Here is a 19749-nt window from a genome sequence, read left to right on the forward strand (position 1 = left end):
GAAAAAAAAGAAAAAAAAGAAATCTATATATGTAAAGTTGCATATACTAGTAAAAGTCATGAATGAAAATGGTCTAGACTCTTCCAAAGAATATGTAAGGGCATATAGGGAAACATTACTAGCTAACATCTATGGAGAGGTTTTCATGTGCCAGGTCTGTTGTGGAGCACGATGATTAGGTAAATTTTAGTTTCTTTAAAAATGGACAAAACAACAGCAACAACAAAACAAATGAGTTACATACTGCTTCCATTTTACAGACTGGATCATGCAAGATCATGTAGCAAGAAAGTGGAACTATTCTGATTTAAACCCAAGTATTTCTAATCCAGAATCTGGACTGTAAATCTGTATTGATTATGTTACCATGAAGAGGTGCATGAAAACACAGATCTTATGTGGCATACTTCTTTATGCAAAGTGCAGTAGAATCTACCTACCTGTGATAGAATATATATTTAATAGTCTTGTGGTCCCAAGTACTACCAGAATTAGGCTATAGGGTCTGCCAGAAGCCAGCCATAATGCATTCACAGAACTTGTCCGCCAGACTCTGCTTCCTGATACATTGGCAGATGAGTCTGAGGTCCAGGAAACTGTTTCCCCTGGATGCCATCTTAAATGGAAGACAGGGTGTTTGCCCTCTGGAAGATATGTACAACTCCACAATGGTTTGTTGCACCCCCTCTGGTGAATGTACCTCTCTTTGAAGTTCACTGTTATTACATTCAATGTGCATAGTGTTCCTGAAACTATGAAGCTAATTAATGTCAACCAATGCTATAGATGTAAGCTGCCCTAAGGAATTCCTCACTTAAAAGAACTGAAATAGATTTTTTTTGATCATACGCCACTCATTATTTAACAATACGAATTAACAGCTCCTACATATATTTTGCCAGGCATTCATATTTTGGGAATGAAGGATGAACAAAATAATGTCTTTCCTTGACTGGGTTTATGTTTGAGTGAAAAGAGAGAAGGTTGATAGGGAAGGAGACTGAAGAAACAGCAAAGGACCATGGTGAAAATTTGTCTTTCATTGGAACTGTGATGGAAAGATACTGGAAATTTTGATCAGGGAGGTAATCAAATGTAGTGCGTGTTTTAAAGGGATCCTTCTGGCTCTGATGTGGTAAATTGATACACATCCCTCCATGTTCATGTGGCTGAGTTGATTCCCTTGGCCCTGGGTAAATAGCCCCTCTATTGTTCCAAAGAACTTTTCTGGACTGCCATTGTAGTATTGTGTGCAGTGTAGTATTGTGTGAACAAAGCTTCAACATCATTATCCTGAACATTGCAGTCCCTAAAACCCCAACATAGACTACAATTAAACAGTTATTGGCATTTTGGGGACTTTATTCTCAAGAAAGATAGGCATAGTTTAGTCCAGACCCTATTTGGAATTTTAACAAGAGAGGTTATCTATTTTGTGATACCGCAGAAGATTTCAAGCAGTAATTTTGCAGAGAAGCATCACTGAAACAAGCAGGATAAATCTGAATCCAAAGATAATAGATTTTTGGTTTTAATTTTTTCCATAACTTAAAGAGCTTCTTCACTTCCTGTATTATAGGCCACCCTATTTCCTATTCTTCAAATAAAACTGGTACAATATATTCAATAAGTATTTTTTTAAATGGTGACCCTGTATGATTCTATAATTATGTACTGAATGCTCTCTCTATATAAGGCAATATGCTAAGTCTTAAAGGTGATATGTTTTGAGAGACGAAATGCTCCTGTCTTCAAGGAATTTGCATTCTATTGCATTCTAATGTAGTTTAAATGATGAAGTGCATGACTATTAACATGACCTAAATAAGAATTGACATTTACTGGATGTTTTCTCTGTGCCTGGCACTGCGCTATATGTTGTTCATGTATTTTCTCTTTTAATCCTTGCTACAGACATAAGAGAATAGTAATGTTATTATCTCCATGATGCCAAAAAGAAAAAAAAATCTTAGAGTTTATATAATTTGACTAAGATCCCAAGACTGAGAAATGAACCCAGACAAATATGACTTGTCTTCTTAACCATTAGGTGCTAATTGTCTCTGCAGAGTCAGTGGTGTGAGGCTCTGTGATTAGCCTTGAGAAAAGGGGAAGACATCTTATGTTGGGTCCTCAGGGAATGTCCATGAAGGAGAAGAGCCGATGAAGCAATAAATGAGAGAAAAAAGCCAGCCCATAGGCACAGTAATGGTGCCAAAGTGAAAACAGTTAAAAAATGTGAAGCACATGGAAAAGAATATAAAAAAAGGCAGTTGCAGCTTTAAAATTCCAGTTAAGTTTTTGTTATATGTGGCATATGTCCTTTTATGTGTATAATTGTATATAATTAGCCTTTCATTCTTTAACTTTGATTTTCAAAATCGGAGAAGTGGTTTATCTGACTTTTAAAATGTACCTATATAAGTTATTTTAGTTGACAGCATTTTACGGATTTGTTTCTTTTCAAGATGTCAATTTTTGCCAAAGAACATTGAAGGCTAGGGAACTGGAGAATTTTCAGATCTAAGCTAACCCACCAGGAGGTGTGGGGAGGAATAGTGGGGAAGGGAGAAAGGGGAGAAGAAGAAAGAGAGGAGGGAAGAGGAAGAAAAAGATGAAGCAGTAGGACATAGAGAGTTGGGGTGGGGAGAACTAAATTCTCACATTTCATTGTCAGAGAAGAGTTCTCAAGCTATCTGCTTAAAGTGAAGCTGGTTCTGACTCTAAAATCATTGTATATTGACATAGATATATATACATATATATGTGTATATAAATATATGGGTGTATATATATAGGTGTATATCTATACACCTGTTTTTAAAAAGCGTCTATACCTGGCTACACGAGCCTTCCCATTGTATGCCACCAGAGAGGGCTCATCTCCCTGCCGCCTCTCTTTCCCCTCTCCTCTGTCTAGTCCTTTCATCACCTTCCAGTCTCCTATAGAGCAAGAAGAATAAACCCAATATATTGCATGCTGTGAAGATTTTAAATGACAAGATAAATGCCAAGGAAGTTTACCAGTACTGGCAGGGTATTTCCAGATCTTAGGGTTTAAACGCTTTAACCTTTAGATGCAAGTAGCTCTTTATCTCTTGATTGACATGTGTTCTTTAGTCTTGTTTGTTTCTAACAGTTTTTTTTAGCAGGCATTTTGTATTTGTCCCTAAAAGTTGTATATGATATTATCTTATTGCATGTCCCCTTTTTAATGGAAATTCCTTATTCAGATTGGAGCTAGACTTACATAGAAGAAAACACTGAGAAGAGCATTTATTTTAGTTGACAGCATTTTACAGATTCATTTCATAGCTGATAGCATGATGACATTGTTCCTTACTTCTTTCTGACTTTTGACATCTTTATAGTAACGTCGATTTGTTATTTTCTAAAAGTTACTGTGTCAGTTAGAAATTACATTTTAATAGCTACCACACTGCAAATAGGTACAACATGGTTTATTCTTTCATATAAAAGAATCCCAGAGGGAAATGGTTGATGGTTGGCTTGGTAGGTCTGTGCAATCAGCTAAGACCGAGGTGGCTTCTGTGTTTTTGCTCTGTCATCGATACTGAGTCATTTCCACCTGCAAGTTTATAAGAGGACTGCTGCAGCTTCATCTATAATACAGAATTTCCAGAAAAGAGAGGAGAGGAAGGGAAAAAAAAAGTGCATTATAGAATTCCTGTGCTGCATTTTATTGACAGACTTTCTCCACAGAACCACTCAACACTTTTGCATAGAACTCTTTGGTCAGAATTAGATGTGTGATCATACCAACCTGTATAAGGAACTTGAAAAAAGTAATCATATTAATGGGTACATTGTCACCCTGAATAAAATTATGAATCTTTTATTATGAAGGAAAAGGAGAATGAAAATAGTATTGGCAGTACCTAGTCCCAGACATAATCATGTAACCTTTTATCCCTAACTGCAAGTCAGGATTGTCTAAGCTGAAAATGGCTTTAGAGATCACTTCAACTAGTTCCTTGATGTTAGAAATGAGGTCATTTACTTGTTAACATTTAATGAGTACTAACTAATGTGACAGGCATGTGCTAAGGACTTTATATGCAATATCTTACTCATGTCTTTACTATAATGTCTATGAAAATGGCATAAGTACTCATTATCTGTGATTTTGGTTAAGTTAGCTAACACCAGTTTTAGTTTCCACGTAGGATTCTGAGGATAATAAAAATGAAATAGTCATCACTCTTTAAATTGCATGTGAGTGAGCATTGTGTGCTCCCAGTATGTACTATGTCAAGGATGGTATTTGATGCATGGGAGGTACCCAATTAAATGTTTTGATTAGTGAATGTAAGGTCACACTGTTGGCATGATTTGAAGCAGTTGTATTTGATTTCAGAGACTGGATTTTGAACCATACTGAACGGCCTTATTTTTTTCTTCTTTTGGTCAAAATGTTTTTGCTCTGCTTTTAATTTATTCATTACATTGCCTTTTTCCCTAGTACTTTTTTGCTCCCAAATAATTCATTTGAAAACCTCATGAAATTAGACTATTTTTTTACTGCAGGTGACAGAAACTCAATTCAAGTGAACAAAAGAGAAATGTTTTGCAGGAATATTGGGGTTTTTCAATGAATCTAAGGATATGAATGTGCTTGGTCCTCAGGAACAACCAGAAACTACTTCACAGAGGCAGTACTTTCTGATCCATACATCATTTCTTCTCTTTGCATCATTCTTTTCCTCTCTCACTCTGCAATAAGTCATTTTATACTTTGATGTTCCCAAAGCAAGGAATGTCACATTTGCAGAACCCAAACTATATGTTGTATCTTCAGGGGTTAGAAAGAAACAGAGTTTCATTACATTTATAATATTACATTTATAATATTTTTGGAGAATACATATAGTATTACATTTATAATATTCTTGGAGAAGGATCTGAGTGGTTGAGACTGGGTGAGGTACCTGACTCTGGTGAAAACATAGAGAAGAAGGGGATTGTGATGATCAGTTTTATATGCCAATTTGGCTAGGCTGTAATACCCAGTTATTCAATAAAATGCTAATTTAGGGTTGCTGTGAAGTTATTTAGACATGTGATTAAAGTCACTAGTCAGCTGACTTTAAGGGAGTTTATACTAGGTAAGTTGAGGCAGTTAAGTTACAAATTATTGATGACTCTTCTCAAGGTCTATACCCATAACCCCTATTTGTTTCTAGACCTACAATTAGACTCAAGTCTCAGTGGCCTCCAAAGGGTGAGGTGGAAACTATAATCCATGAGGCTGTGCATTACACACTAAAGTAAAATTGTAGAATTTTTCCAATTTACACTGACAGAAATCTGGAAAACATATGTGGGAATGGATCTTATGAATTTGAGATCATGGTAGAAGGAACATAAACTTGGATCAGGTTAAAGTTTTAGCATGGGCTCACTATACAAACATTCTGGATTCAGTGTTTTGGCTCAAGGGATGGAAACAGTTGCTAGTTTTAGGGCTGAAATTCTAAGGTATCCTACACCAAAGAACTGCCTTGTCAAATATAAAGAAGTATCTAAAGGCTTGGGAAGATTGAAATATTAGAGTGAATTTATCTTATAAGAACTGCTTATACACCCTGGACAGTCAAGAGGACACACCTCTCACTGAAACTGACAAAATTATGAGGAAAACTTCAGAATCTTCGAAAGCCTGTGATTGCTATTCTCTGTATATTGTAACTTACAGTGAAAACTGCCACCATCTGATTGGGTTTCCTAAATGCAATGCGGATAACATGATCCCAGAATAGCGCAGGTCAGAAAGTGGCATTTCATCAGCAGAGACAAGGTAAATATTTTTAACTTAGCAGACAGTAGAGTCAAAGCAGATAGAATAATCTGGCTCACAGAGAGGTATCACCGTGATGTTTGGTTGAATACGGTGACACTAGAAAAGAAATAAAAAGGAAGGCTGCTGAATTCTTATTTGATCTCATAAAGAGAAAAGTTCTAGGTCAGCTGCATGGGAGTCTAGGTGAAACACTGAATGATGACCCCTCAATCAACTGCCAGACTTGAGCTAGGTTATAGACACAGAACTCCTTTTGAGGACGGAGCCTGCCAAACTGTCAAAGATGTGTACTGTTCATCTTCCTCTTAGTTGTCCCTGAAGGACTTAGGCCACTTGCTGGGGAAAGTAAAGTAATACTTTTGAGGGATTACTAGACACTGTTGGTGAACTGAAATTAATTCCTGGATACACGAAACATCATTGTATCCACCATTCAAAGTAGTAGCTTATGGAGTTTTAGCTCATAAATCTTAGTCCAGTTTTTTAATAAACATATTCTGTGGCGATTTCCCCAGTTCAAGAAGGCATAATTGCAATAGACTTACTCAGCATGTAGCAGAATGTCCACATTGGTTCCCCAAACTATGGAGAGAGGTCTATTATGGTGGAAAAGACCAAGTAGAAACCACTAGAACTGTCTTTAAGTAAAGCAAAAGCAATATGCAATCCTGGAGGGATAGTAGGGATTGACATCCTCAAGGACTTGAAGGTTGCATTGTGGTGATTCCCACAATCCCCTTTCAACTGACCTATTGGCCTGTGTAAAAACAGATGTTAGAGAATGATAGTACATAATAATAAGCTTAGCAGGTGGCAGAGTCCATTGCAGCTGCTCTTCTGCATGTGGTTTCATTGCTTGAGCAAATGAGCATTTCCCCTAAAACTAGTATGCAGCTATTCATCTGGCAGTTGTTCTTTTCTGACTGCATATTTTAAGTACTGCTTTCAGCTGGCAAGTCCAACAGTATTCTTATCTTCACTGTTCTATCTGATAAATATATCACTCTTCTGCCCTTGACCAATTTACTCTATGGGTACCTCGATTGCCTTTTCCTTCCAAGAGATATCATCTAGTTGATTATACTACACCAATTGCACCTGGTGAGCTGAAAGTAGCAACTATACTTGATATACTAGTAAGACATCTGTGTGTCAGGCAGTGGGAAATAAATACATAAAAACTTAGGGATCTGTTGTCTTAGTTATATTTGTGGGGGTCCATTTGTGTGGGGCTTATTAAAATATTCCTTCCAAGGTTAATGATAAATAGCTTCATCGGGCCTCTCCTACAACAAAATTAGTACAACACTTAATGGGTCTCCATAAAATATCATTGTATTTCTAATTTTTTATGCTACCCTGACTCATTTTTCCAGCAACTGAAAAAGTTCTTTTGAGTGAGGCACAGAAATAAGAGAGGACTCTGCAGAAGGTCTGGTCTGCCATGTAAGCTGCTCTAACTCTTGGACCATACTGTTCAATAAATCCAATAATGCTGAAAGTTTGCTGCCTTTGGCAGTCTTCTCTAGGTTAATCACAGCGTGACCCTTAGGTGCTTGGAACAATGCCCTGCTATCCTCTACAGATGACTACTCTCAATTTGAGAAATAGCTTTTGGTGTACTAATGGGCTTTTTTTAGATACACTGGATGTGCTGCTTGGTGGGCTCATGGCCAGAATGACCATGGTGGCAAGGAATGGAAATGTATGTGAGTTAGCGACATGGACGTATACTCATCAAGGCCAGCCTGACCACAGATATAGCTGATTGTGCACTCTGTCAGATGCAGAGAATAAAACCAAGTCCCCCCAAATAAACCTAGATCTTCAAGTTGATCAGCCAGCTGCACTGGACAGTTCCCATCATAGAAAAAGTACTTTAGTCCTGCTGAAATAGACACTTACTCTGGATATTGAGTGCATACCTCTGCCAAAGCTACCTCCCATGAGCTTACAGAATGCCTTGTCCTCTTTCAAGATACTCCATACAGCACTACCTCTGATCAATGAATTCACTTGACAGCAAATCAAGTATGGCAATGGACCCACATTCTTTAAACTCAATCTTACTATTTATATCACCCTGAAATGAAAGGTAAGCTAGTCTTTTTAAGACTCAGTTATAGTGCTGGATAGATGGCAGTCCTTTATAGGACCTAGGCATTATCCTCCAGGAGGCTGTATCTGAAACACACCAGCATTTATTCTGTGGAGTGCTTTCTTCCACAGCTAGGATTCATCGATCAGGAATCAAGTATTGGAAATGGGAATTGTTTCATTCACTGTTACACTAATTTACTAGCAAAATTTTATGTCCCATCTCCATGACCTGGGGCTTTGCTGGCTTAGAGGCCTTAGTTCCAAAGGAAAGAGAGAGACCACAAGAAGCTGCAATGATAATTGCACTGAAAGCAGAGATGCCACCTGGCCACATTAGGCTCCATGTGCCTCTGAATTACCATACATAGATTAGGGTTACTAAGCTATCTGGGTTGCTGATTCTGATTATGTAGATAGGAATGGGTTTTTCCTAGACAATGGCAGTGAGAAAGTGTGTGCCTGAAATACAGAATATTCCCTAGGGTGTCTCTTAGTATACTCATGTCCTATGATTAAAATCAGTGGAAAATTATAATCTCTCAATTCAGACAGAACTGCTAATGCCCCAGACCCTGGAGGAGTGAAATTTTGGGTATTCCACTAGGCAAATAACCATGACCTGCTGAAGTGCTTCTTGAAGATAAAGGGCATGAAGGATTGTTATGAAGAAAGCAGTTATAAATATAGCTGTAACCATATGACCAGTTGCAGAAATGAGGATTGTATTATTTATGTGTGGTACTTATTTTATTATAAAGGTACATATATATATATATATGTACACACACTGATATATATTATATACACACACTGACATTTGTTTTCTTCCATACTTTATCCCCTTGTCATCTAAGCTAAGAAGTCCTAATAATAGTTAACTTATATCACAGTATTTAATTTAAAGCATATTAAAGGAGAAGTGTGAGCATCTCCTCCCTGGAGGAGACATTGCATCCTTTTCCAGGGAAAAGATTAGCCTATTTTGGGACTTATGTGTGATAGCTGGATCCTATTTTGTGGAAGTGTGACTTTGCTGTTGTCTTTATTTTAAGAATCAAGTTTGGTTTAAAGAGATGTGTACGCATGCCCAAGATGACAAGAAGTGGACTGTTACTGCTTTATGTTTTAACATGTTAGACTGTTGCCCTCAGTTATTCAATCAAACATAAATCTAGGTGTTGTAGTGAAAGCATTTTATTTGTAATGATTAAATTCATAGTTAGTTAACTTTAAGAGAGATTATCCCAATTAATCTGGGTGAGCCTTGTTCAGTCTGTTGAAAGGCCTTAAGAAGGTTTCTTGGAGAAGAGGAAACTGACTGTGGACAGCAGCTTCAGTTGTGCTTGAAGTTCCATTCTGTCCTTCTATGGCCTAGGGATTTGGGGACTTTCCTTGCTGGTCTCCACAAGCATATAAGAAATTTCCTTGATTAAATCTCTTAATGCATATTTCCTATTATTCTGTTTTGCTGCTTGTACTCTGGTTAATACATGAACAGAGTTACATTTCACATAATAGATGGTGCAATAGGAACAAGGCATAGAAAGAAGCAGGGAGCGATTTAAGAAGGGAGTGACTCCAGATGGAGGGAGTTGGTAGGTGGTTAGTGTGGAGGGAGGTTGGGAAGATAAACCCAATGAATGGTCTATGCATTTTATTATTATTATGACTCCTGTGTTAAGCCTGGGATTAATATTTATGCTGCTTTATAGTGTGTAGAAAATTCTATATAGGAGGTCTTATCTTTTCACTATATTTGCATGTATAATTTGAATTTTTTCCTCCAAGATTTCCAAATTGTCCATATAATTAATTTAACAGAGTGGACCCAATGTCAAATTTAACTGATGCTCATAAACTCAGAATTTCTGATTCTCCAAACTAAACATTTCAAATGTAATTGTAGTCTCTATAGATATCTATGGACATATTCTAGAGAATTATGTTATTTAAAATATATACATTTAAATTGGGATTCTATTCTTCTAAATCATTACCATCTATGTTTTTGACTCTGGGCATTCCAATACATATTGTAACCACTCACTCTTTATTTTCTAAGCTTTTTACTCTTTATATATTCCTTCTTTCTCACTCTTGCTGTAGCAAAATTGCTGCTGAATTATCCATTAACTTTTCTCAGCAATTGCATTTCCTTAAAAAAAAAAAAAAAAAAAAAAAACCAAAAACATGCTAGCTCAAGGCAAAACGAGCAGAGATTGCCAGTGTTTTCAGAAGCTCCATTACATAACAAACAGAGGAAGAAAATTAGGCTTAAAGAAAATTAAAGCACTAGCAAAACAAAGTCTTTGGCAGAAATATTTCTGCTGAAAGTTAATGTGTTCTGAAATGCAAAAATGAGTTTGCTATGCTGATGAGGCTTTTCCTTATAATTAAACATCAACAAAGCAATTAGAATATATTATTTTTGTTTTAAGTATATATCTTCAGGAAGGTGACTGAGAAAAAAAGAATGAGGGAAGAGAAAGAAAGAAGACTAGAGAGAAGGAAGGAGTGAAATAAGCAAGAAAGTGGAAATCTTAAATGCTTTCCACTTATCTGTACCTATTTTAAAAAGTACTGAAGGAAAAAAAAAGTTCTTGAAACAGTAATATTCAATCTGTGACAACTCAATGCATAATTCAGTCTATCTCACTATAGACTATCTGATTCACAGGAATCATTTTGAATGTTATCTTTTCAAACAGCAATTTCACCTTTTGGAAAGCTAATTTCAAATAGACTAGGATGGCTTTGCAGTCTGTCAACAATAATAGCAGTTAACAAAGGAGAGTAAGAGTTGGGGGAAGGGAGGAGGGAAGATGAAGGGAGGAAGTTTGTTAATTTACAGAGCCTGGGTATTTAGACCAAGTACTCAATTCTAATTTGATTCATATTTTCTCCCCTTGTATATGTGTCATCAACTTTGACACACTTTTGTGCCATCTATCTTCTATGTTTATTCCTAATTTAAACAATGGCTTTTAAAAGGTTCATGTAAAACATTTTGAAGTTTATATTTAGATCCATGATAGTATTCATACCTTTACATTCATTACTCTCTCTCTTGGAAGATGAACTTAAAGAAATATTAAAAGACTTTGAAAAATATATACCCATTAAGAGAGCTATTACTGTGGACTTATTTTTAAGAGAGGAAATTTGCAAGAAAAATGGCTAGGAATTGGGGAACAGTTAGTAAATTGTAGAACATTAATTCAGGAGAACAGTATGCCCTTACTCAAATGGTTATTATAAACATAAGGTAGGAAAATATTTATGGTAAGTTGAGCAAAAAGTCAGAATAAACCTCTGCTTCAGTTATAATTACTTAAAAGCCATATGCATGTAGGAATGAATATATGGGGTAATGAAGACTTTAAAGCAAATCTGTGTCTGAGTTGTTGGAATGGCGAGGAATATTTCCAAAAGCATCTTTTAGGCAACGTCAACTAAAAAAAATGCACAACATGAGTTGTGAGTTACGTTTTATTTGGGGAAAAATAGGGACAGCCTCTCGGATAGCGCTGAGGAAGCTCCGAAGAGGTGGGGGAGGTCAGTATATATTTGATTTGGGGGGAAGGGAGAGATACACACACTCAAGCACACATTTTGGCACAAGGTTGCTGCCAGTCATGAGGAGCAGATGTCTCTGTTAATGATTTTAATGCTTTTCTAGATATGAGAAGGTGCAAGAAATTGGGCTCATAAAATCGTCTCTTGAAAATATTTATCTGAAGGCCTGTTCTAATTCCCAGAGCACAGAATGCCTCTCACTCCTCATCCCCACCCTGAACTCCCCTCGGGGTGTGGGGAAGGTCAGTGACTGCAGTGGCTAGTGCCCTCATCCTTGAAGAGCAAGATGGGAAATGACAATTTTTAGTTGGCAGCAATAAATGAAAATGAAAAGAATTTTTTTTTTTGTCTTTTGAGGGCTGCATCCACAGCATATGGAGGTTCCCAGACTAGGGGTCTAATTGGAGCTACAGCTGCCTACACCACAGCCACAGTAACTTGGGATCTGAGCCATGTGTGTGACCACAGCTCACTGCAATGCCAGATCCCCAACCCATTGAACAAGACCAGGTGGGTACCCATGTCCTCATGGATATTAGTTGGGTTGGTTAACCACTGATCCATGACGGGAACTCCATGAAAAGAAAATTTTAACCAAGGTAGATTTTCAAATTTTTAATTCCTGAAAAGATGACTGATACTTTCTTTTTGATAGTTTACCAGATCTCTCTTTTCTGCTTCTACTTCATTTTATTCATAACCTTTCATCTCCTGGCTCACTTGTAAGTTGAACCTGTTCTGATTTTTGATGATAGACATTCTCAAACTCCCTGATTCATTATGTACCTCAGCTCTTATCTTATAATATGTATTTCTTTAGGTCCAAATAATATTGGTAAGGAGGAAAGTAAAATGGCTGGAAGAAAGGGAGATAAAGGGACAAAAAGAGAGAAGACTGCAATGATGCAGGCTCTTGATGGCACAAAATTAAATTCAGATAAACACAGTCATGTTCCAAACTAAAGTTTTGATCAAGCAATGTAAGATAGACATAAAAAAAATTACACACATACTTGTAGTAGATAAGCACTGTGAAAAACTAGGATATACAGAATATATACACATACACACCCACATATACACACACATACATGAAGGCAATGTAATTTGAGTTTGGGTTCAGAGAAGGCATCCAAGAAAATAAAAGATGTATAGAAATTTTAAAAGGTGAAAGAAAGGAAGTGATTATTAAAGGCTATAGAAGACTTCTTGTGGCAGAGATATAAATAAAAAAAGGTGATAAAATGATGTCCCTAGTAACTTAGGAAGTATGAAAGACACAAATACTGTGACTCTGATTAAGGCAAAGGACTAAGGGAGAGTGTATTGTTCTTAGATGATTTTATATGCCATGGTAAGCATTTAGGGTACATAATAGGGTAAGCCACTGAAATATTGTAGGCAAGAAAACGACAAAAGATAAAACTCATAAATTCAAAGGCTCTTTGGATGCCTTGTGGAGAATCATTTGGAAGCAGGCAAGAGTGAGTGTGGACAGATCCACTAGAAAGATGTAGCAAGAGACCAAGGAATGATAGTGTCTTAGAACAGATGCTGGGAGGAAGGTGGAGAAGTTTCGTACCAAAGAAATGTGTGTGTGTGTGTGTGTGTGTGTGTGTGTGTGTGTGTGTGTGTGTGTGTAGTCTTTTCTAGGGCTGCACCCACGGCATATGGAGGTTCCCAGGCTAAGGGTCCAATTGGAGCTGTAGCTGCTGGCCTACGCCAGACACACAGCAACTCAGGATCCAAGCCATGTCTGTGACCTATACCATAGCTCATGGCAACACTGGTTCCCCAACCCACTGAGGGAGGCCAGGGATCGAACCCGCAAGCTCATGGTTCCTAGTTGGATTCATTAACCACTGAGCCACGACAGGAACTCCCAAAGAAATATTTTTGAGACAGAATTCATTCAGACTTGGGGATTGACTAACATGAAAGAAGGGAATTAAGACCAAAACTGAGAAACTTTAACAATTAAAGTTTGGGTTAATAAATAAAACTAAGGGAGGGCAGTGGAGAGAAGTGGCCGAGATGTAGAAATATCTCCCTTCATCATGAATGTCTTTAAAAGTTATCAGTTAGATATAACCCAGAAACTCCTGTCTACTTCCTTCTGAAAGGTTGTGCTCAACTGACTTAGAGTGCTATCAAATTTGGTTTTAATTTCTGTCCTGTGTTGGTAGAGACCAGTTTTTCCAAGGCAGTGAGTATCTTCACTGCCTCCCATGGCCCAGAGCTCCTCATGAAAGTCTCCTCCGGGGTGGTCTATGGTCTTTATTTCTGTGGGATCAGAAAGAAGTGGGATGCCTCAGACTTCCATTCCCTTTGTCATTCTGTCCCAGTTAGCCTACATGAGAAGAGTATTCCAGAATGCAATATTGTACCTAGGAGGTCTGGGGGGACTCTCAAAATGGAGTTAAAACAAAGAAAGTACTAAGATTAAAGTCCTATGTTACTTACCTCTGACTGCACAGCACAGGAGAAAACCCCTCAGACTTCAGCTTTAGGATGATGTATGGTGATGGGGAGGTTTCTCCATAGCAGAACTGACTCTCCTGTCTGGTCTTCAGTCTCACTTAGGCCCCCTCCTCTCTCTTTTTCTGTTCTTTGGCCCCACTCCCTCCCTCAAAACCCAAGATATCTTTTGAAGATTAATTTTTTCCTTCAGGCTTCAACTAGGGGATGGGCTCCAGTTCATGAGTAAAATCAGGAAATCTCCCTTTCTATCTTGTTTTCCTTACTATCAAGAGTCCTGGCCTGTTATTTCTCTACTCCTCCTCAGAAGGATGACCCTAAAAGTCAGTTCCCCCTTAGAGGAAATGTATGCTACATCCATAATTAAGAAAGAATAGTTTTCTCAATCAACACCCCTTTTAAAATTCATTTGCTGTCATTCAAAGCTGAAGATAATTTGTTACCTTCACAAAGAAATAATTGAAAACATTTAATGACTGCTTTTGCTGTGTGGGCATCCCATTATTTTATATAGAAGTATTTTTTAATGTAAAGACTTCCTTGATGAGAAATAAAGACTGAAATTATTTACTCATTGGGGTTCTTGACAATCTTGGATACTTTATCAAGTATTGTCAAGAGTAAAATTTTTTCACTGGATGGAATTCCTGCTAAACTGATGGGGGGTTCTCTGGCAGTGTGGTGGGTAGATGGTAGAAGGGAGTGTATTGGGAGTTAATGAAAGATGAAGAGATAGAAATAGGAATTGAAGTAAGCACATATTGCATATGGCTCTGATGAGGAGGAAAGGGAACAATTGTTAGATGATGAAATCTCAATTCAGGAAGGATTTTGAAATTTTAATAGATGTTGCTAGATTAAGTATAAATGTGTATAAAAGTAAAATTCATAAGGACATACAATGATATACAAATTGGGAATAATTAATAGACATAGAGTTCCTGTTGTGGCTTGGCAGGTTAATAAAGCAACAGAGTGTCTGTTTAGAATGTGGGTTTGATCCCTGACCACACTCAGTGGGTTAAGGATCCGATCTGGCATTGCCCTGAGCTGCAGCATGGGTCACAGATGTGATTCAGATCTCATGTTGCGTTGGCTGTGATATAGGCCTGCAGCTGCAGCTCCCCATTTGACCCCTATCCAGGAACTTCCATATGCCACAGGCTCAACTATTTAAAAAAAAAAAAAAAGAGAGAGAGAGAGAGAGAAATACAGACTAGTGAAACTGCAAATGAAGGGCTGAGGAAAGAGACTGGGATTCAAGGCAAAAAAGAAAGATTTCCTTAGTAGGAAGAGGGACATGATCTTGACTAAATTATGTGTAAATTTAAAGATGGCAGGTACAACAGAGGTAGGTATGGATAATGTGTGTTAGGAATTGGAATTTACTTTGTGTGTTATATTTATTTTAGTGAAATATGATACAATGTCAAGTGCTTAGAATGGATAAAATTTGAAAATGTTGTTTCGGATATTATTCTAGAAAGCTGATTGGAAAAATGTAATAGAATACTACAATGGACTGAGTGTCTATGACCTTTCCCCCTTAGTTCATGTGCTGAAATCTAATGCCCAGTGTGATGGTGTTACGATCTGGGGTCTTTGGGAGGTGACTAGATCATGAAGACAGGGTTTTTATGAATGGAATTAATATTGTCACAAAAGAGATGCCCAAGAATGATCTTGTCCTTTCTGCCAAGTGAGCTTAGAGTGAAAAGGGAGCCATCAATGTGCAAAGTGTCTCACCAGACACTGAACCTACTGGTGCCATGATCTTGAATTTCCCAGCCTCCAGAACTTTGAGAAATAATTTTTTTTTTGTTTATAAGCCATCCACTTTATGGTAGTTTTAGTATAGTAGCCCTGCAGACTAAGAGGGATTCTAAATGATGACTGAAGGCCAAGTTGAGCTTGGTGACCATGAATTTTCAGGTTTTAACAGGGTGTCTGCTTGTTTGTGTGAGATTATACAGCAACATGCAGCTACCCTATCCAATGTGGAGAGGAAAAAAAAAATGTTAATGCTAGTGCAGGAGTGAATTTACCTTGTACCAACTAAATAGACACCCTACTTGAACACATTTTCCTGTAATCTAACACATTTATGTTATACAATGTTACATATGACCTTTTAAAGAAAGGTAAAATATGTTTGCTTGATCAAATATATCTGAGACAACACTGATAGCATTCTCTGCAACATCTTTGTGAATAAGTGCCTATTTTTGTTGTTTCTGAGTATATAGTTTGCATACTCTTATTACAAGGACACATTGTATCATATTATAATAATCTCTTTTATTTGCTTCACTTCCTATTAGATAATTTCTTAAAGTCAAGACCCTCTTCTTCCAATTTTGTATTCTTAGTATAGAGCACTGGGCCAAAGCTTTCAAGAAATGCTTATTCAGCAGAAATGAGTGAATCTGTGCTCTACAATTGAAACATCTAAATCTGAAATTCTTAAAAGATTTTACCCAAACCTCTGTATTTAAAGCTTACTTATTGCCAAATATTAAACTAAAAATAATTATAAGTAGGGTCTTCCTTTATTATGATAATGCAATACCTATGGACACATATTCTTGTAAATAAAATATTTATTCTGTTATAATTTTGTTCCTAAACCTAAGTGTAAACTATTAGAAGTAATGTAGCAATTGCTACCATATTATCAGCATCACCACAATGTAAAACTATTATAATAAATCTGAAGTAGTGTTTGCACATATATATAAATTTATTCTAACCTGGTTATAAAAATGCAAAGTATCTTGTCCTACTTCTGACAAGAAGCATACAGTTATATTTGGGGTGGAAACTGTATGTATTTCCAGGAAAGCAAGTAAGATACTGGCAGTCTGCTGAATACAACTACATGCAAATAAAATCGACTGACTCACATTCTCTAAAATTAGTATAGAAATTCTCTATTTTTCATAGCATTTCATTGTTCTTTTAAAAAAAATACATGAGTGGCAATGATGACTAGGGGATATTGATAAACAGAGATTCATTTGTTGGAATTCAGAGAAAATAATGAAGTAAAACAGTGCTTATACTCAGGTGAATTTTCATTAAAGATCTATTTACCTCTGTCACTGAGCCCCCATGTGTTTTTTTCTCTCCCTGCTTCTGTTTGTTATTATAGCTTCTTGGCATCTTTTTTATACATTTCACCTGCTGTAGGGGGCTTCATAAATAAGAGAAATTTTTGGCTATGGATGACCTATTAGGATCATTTCTCAGAAAAAAAAAAAAATTAGGCAGTCGCAAAATGGGAATTATGTATCCCTTCCCTTAAGCAGACTTCATAGCTCTAACATTAGCAGGGGAAGGAAACTGCAGCTGCAACCCTCAAGCTAACTGTCACTGTTTTTTAATGTCATGATGTGGAAGTTCATAAGGGTCATCTGAGAATGGTTCTTGGGCTAATCCTAAGACATGGCTAGAGGATGTATAAAATTGATGCTGTGGCTGATACAGCCTCTCTGCCACAGGATTTTGGAACTGCTTAGACAAGTTAGGAGAGAATGTTTTTCTTAATGTTCATTGCAAGTAATTTCAGTAATTACAAAATGGAGAGGTGTTTGTGGTAGGCCCTTTAATTATCTGCTCTGAGTGTAAACACATACGTTACTCCAAAGAACAGTAGGATTAGACATTTATTTAAAAGGTATATTATGGTTTGTAATATTTTCATTTCTTTGTACATTTTTCAATGAGATCAATTTGTACTTATTGCATCTTGTGGCTTCTCTTGTTTGTTCCCGAATCCATACAACCTTGCTATTACCTATAACATTATAAGATAAACTGTTTGAGGGTAAAAATATTTTATTTTCAGTTAAAGTTAGGTTTTAGAATTAAAAAGAAAATTTCAGAATATTTGAGAATATATCAAAATTGAGGATATTAAACAATCAATTGTGAGAATACTTGATAAATTCAATTTTTTCACTTGAATCTACAAAGGATGTTTCAGTCGATAATAGTTACAAAATGGTAGAGTGAAAACAATGATCCTTAACAAAATTTTAAGTATGATATTGCGTATATGTTTTGTCAAAATGTTCACTGTTACTTATTTGGAAAATAGGATATTGGCAGGAGAAAGTATGATTGGGCTTATTGTTACTGTTCTCTTTTGTGATTTTGCTCAGAGATTTTAACCTAAATTGGAAATGAAAGTTCTTTCTTAAAGAAAAAAAGAAAGTTCCATAAATATTTTCTAAAGGATTTCTTCTCAAAGATATAGATCCTAATACATACACTGTGAACCATATTTTAGCAAACCAAAAGATTTCTTATGAAAGAATGGAAGAATATTTTTTCCAAGATAGAAATATTAGCTGCTAATTTTGCAAAATATATTCAGAGACAAAACTATAATTTAAAATAAATAGCAAGTGTAACTCTTCTAAAAGAATAAGAGTAAGGAAAAATAAGTTAACATCTTAAACACATGATACATTTGAATTTGTTGTGCATTTTCCATGTTATTGTAATTCTTATTAGAATGCTTGAAATAGATTTATATTCTCCAAAAGAATAAGAAAAGAAATGTGAAGTCACTTGCCCATTTTCACATAGATGGAGGATATGAAAGAGTTGAGACTTCAACCCCTAAATTTTGAATTTCCAAGTTAATTCCATTGCAAATGTATTTTTTTCTTGGATCCAAATGAAAACTTTTCTAAGTCATTTATAAATAGCACATTCCAAACCAAGAGTTTGTTATATAATTATTGTAGAAAACATATACAGTAAGATAATTATGTCACCTTTAATCATAAAATCCCTGTTTTGACATCTTTTTTAACCTATATTCTGTGCAGCACACAATATATTCTGTGCAGCACAGCGTGTTTAAGTTGTGTGTATGATTGTGTCTATGGGTATATGTGAGTGGATAACATTATCTCTGTTTATATAAATAAAATGTGTTTATATAAATTGTGTTATCTGCTCTTTCCCTCATTGTGATACCATTGAACTGTGCTCAACTGTAATGGAAAACATTTTCATTTATATAAGAATATGTATAATTTTTCTATAAAGAAAGCCATTTTTCTTTGGATTTTTATCAGTTGAGCTCTGTGACAGTGAGGGACAACAGTATATCTACTATCAAAACTAAGAAATCAATTCCCTCCTTGCAATCATTTTGTCTTGTTCTTTATAAATTTTTTCTTAAATGATTCTTTTATTCATTTTGCCTGTTATATAATAAATCCTTTATTAGTTTTTCATAAAAAGAATGTTTCCCTAAATTGAATATATATATATATTAAGAACAACATGGACTCCTGGGCAAAGTTTATCATTGACTTAATCAAGATCCATCCTACCTTATATAATAGCTGCTCAATTTGTCAAAAAATAAAATAATATCTTGTTTTATTTCACATGCCCAAAATGAGTATAAATATAGTGCAAGAAAAATTATCATTACTTAGAAAGAACACTAATATGAAAGAAAATATTCTAAATTAAATACTTATGCTTTAAAGTAAAATTTAAACATTGCTTTTGGACTTATTCTGTGTTCTCTGTGCATTCAAAAACTATTTTGTGTATAAATACCGAGACCATATAAATTATACATGACAAATAAACTCTGTAATCTCCTTACAGTATAACTGGAAAGGTCAGAATTACTTAATGTTTCATCGTTGATATAAAGATAAACTGAATTTTAGCTTCCCATTTGGCCTTGACAGGTAATATGGTGATGATAAAAGCTTTTAGACTCCTTAATTCACACTGTAATC

The 19749-nt window shown here is 36.0% G+C and overlaps 1 long non-coding RNA gene across 1 annotated transcript in view; it reads right to left on the minus strand.

Annotated features, from left to right (window-relative positions):
• LOC110255837 overlaps positions 3254-19749 on the minus strand; it is a 120670-nt gene continuing 104174 nt past the window's right edge. Inside the window, exon 2 of the long non-coding RNA XR_002336713.1 lies at positions 3254-3623. This is a non-coding gene — a long non-coding RNA (uncharacterized LOC110255837). The remainder of the gene's footprint in view (positions 3624-19749) is intronic.

This window comes from Sus scrofa, chromosome 11, assembly GCF_000003025.6.
Source record: "Sus scrofa isolate TJ Tabasco breed Duroc chromosome 11, Sscrofa11.1, whole genome shotgun sequence".
NCBI lineage: Eukaryota > Metazoa > Chordata > Mammalia > Artiodactyla > Suidae > Sus > Sus scrofa.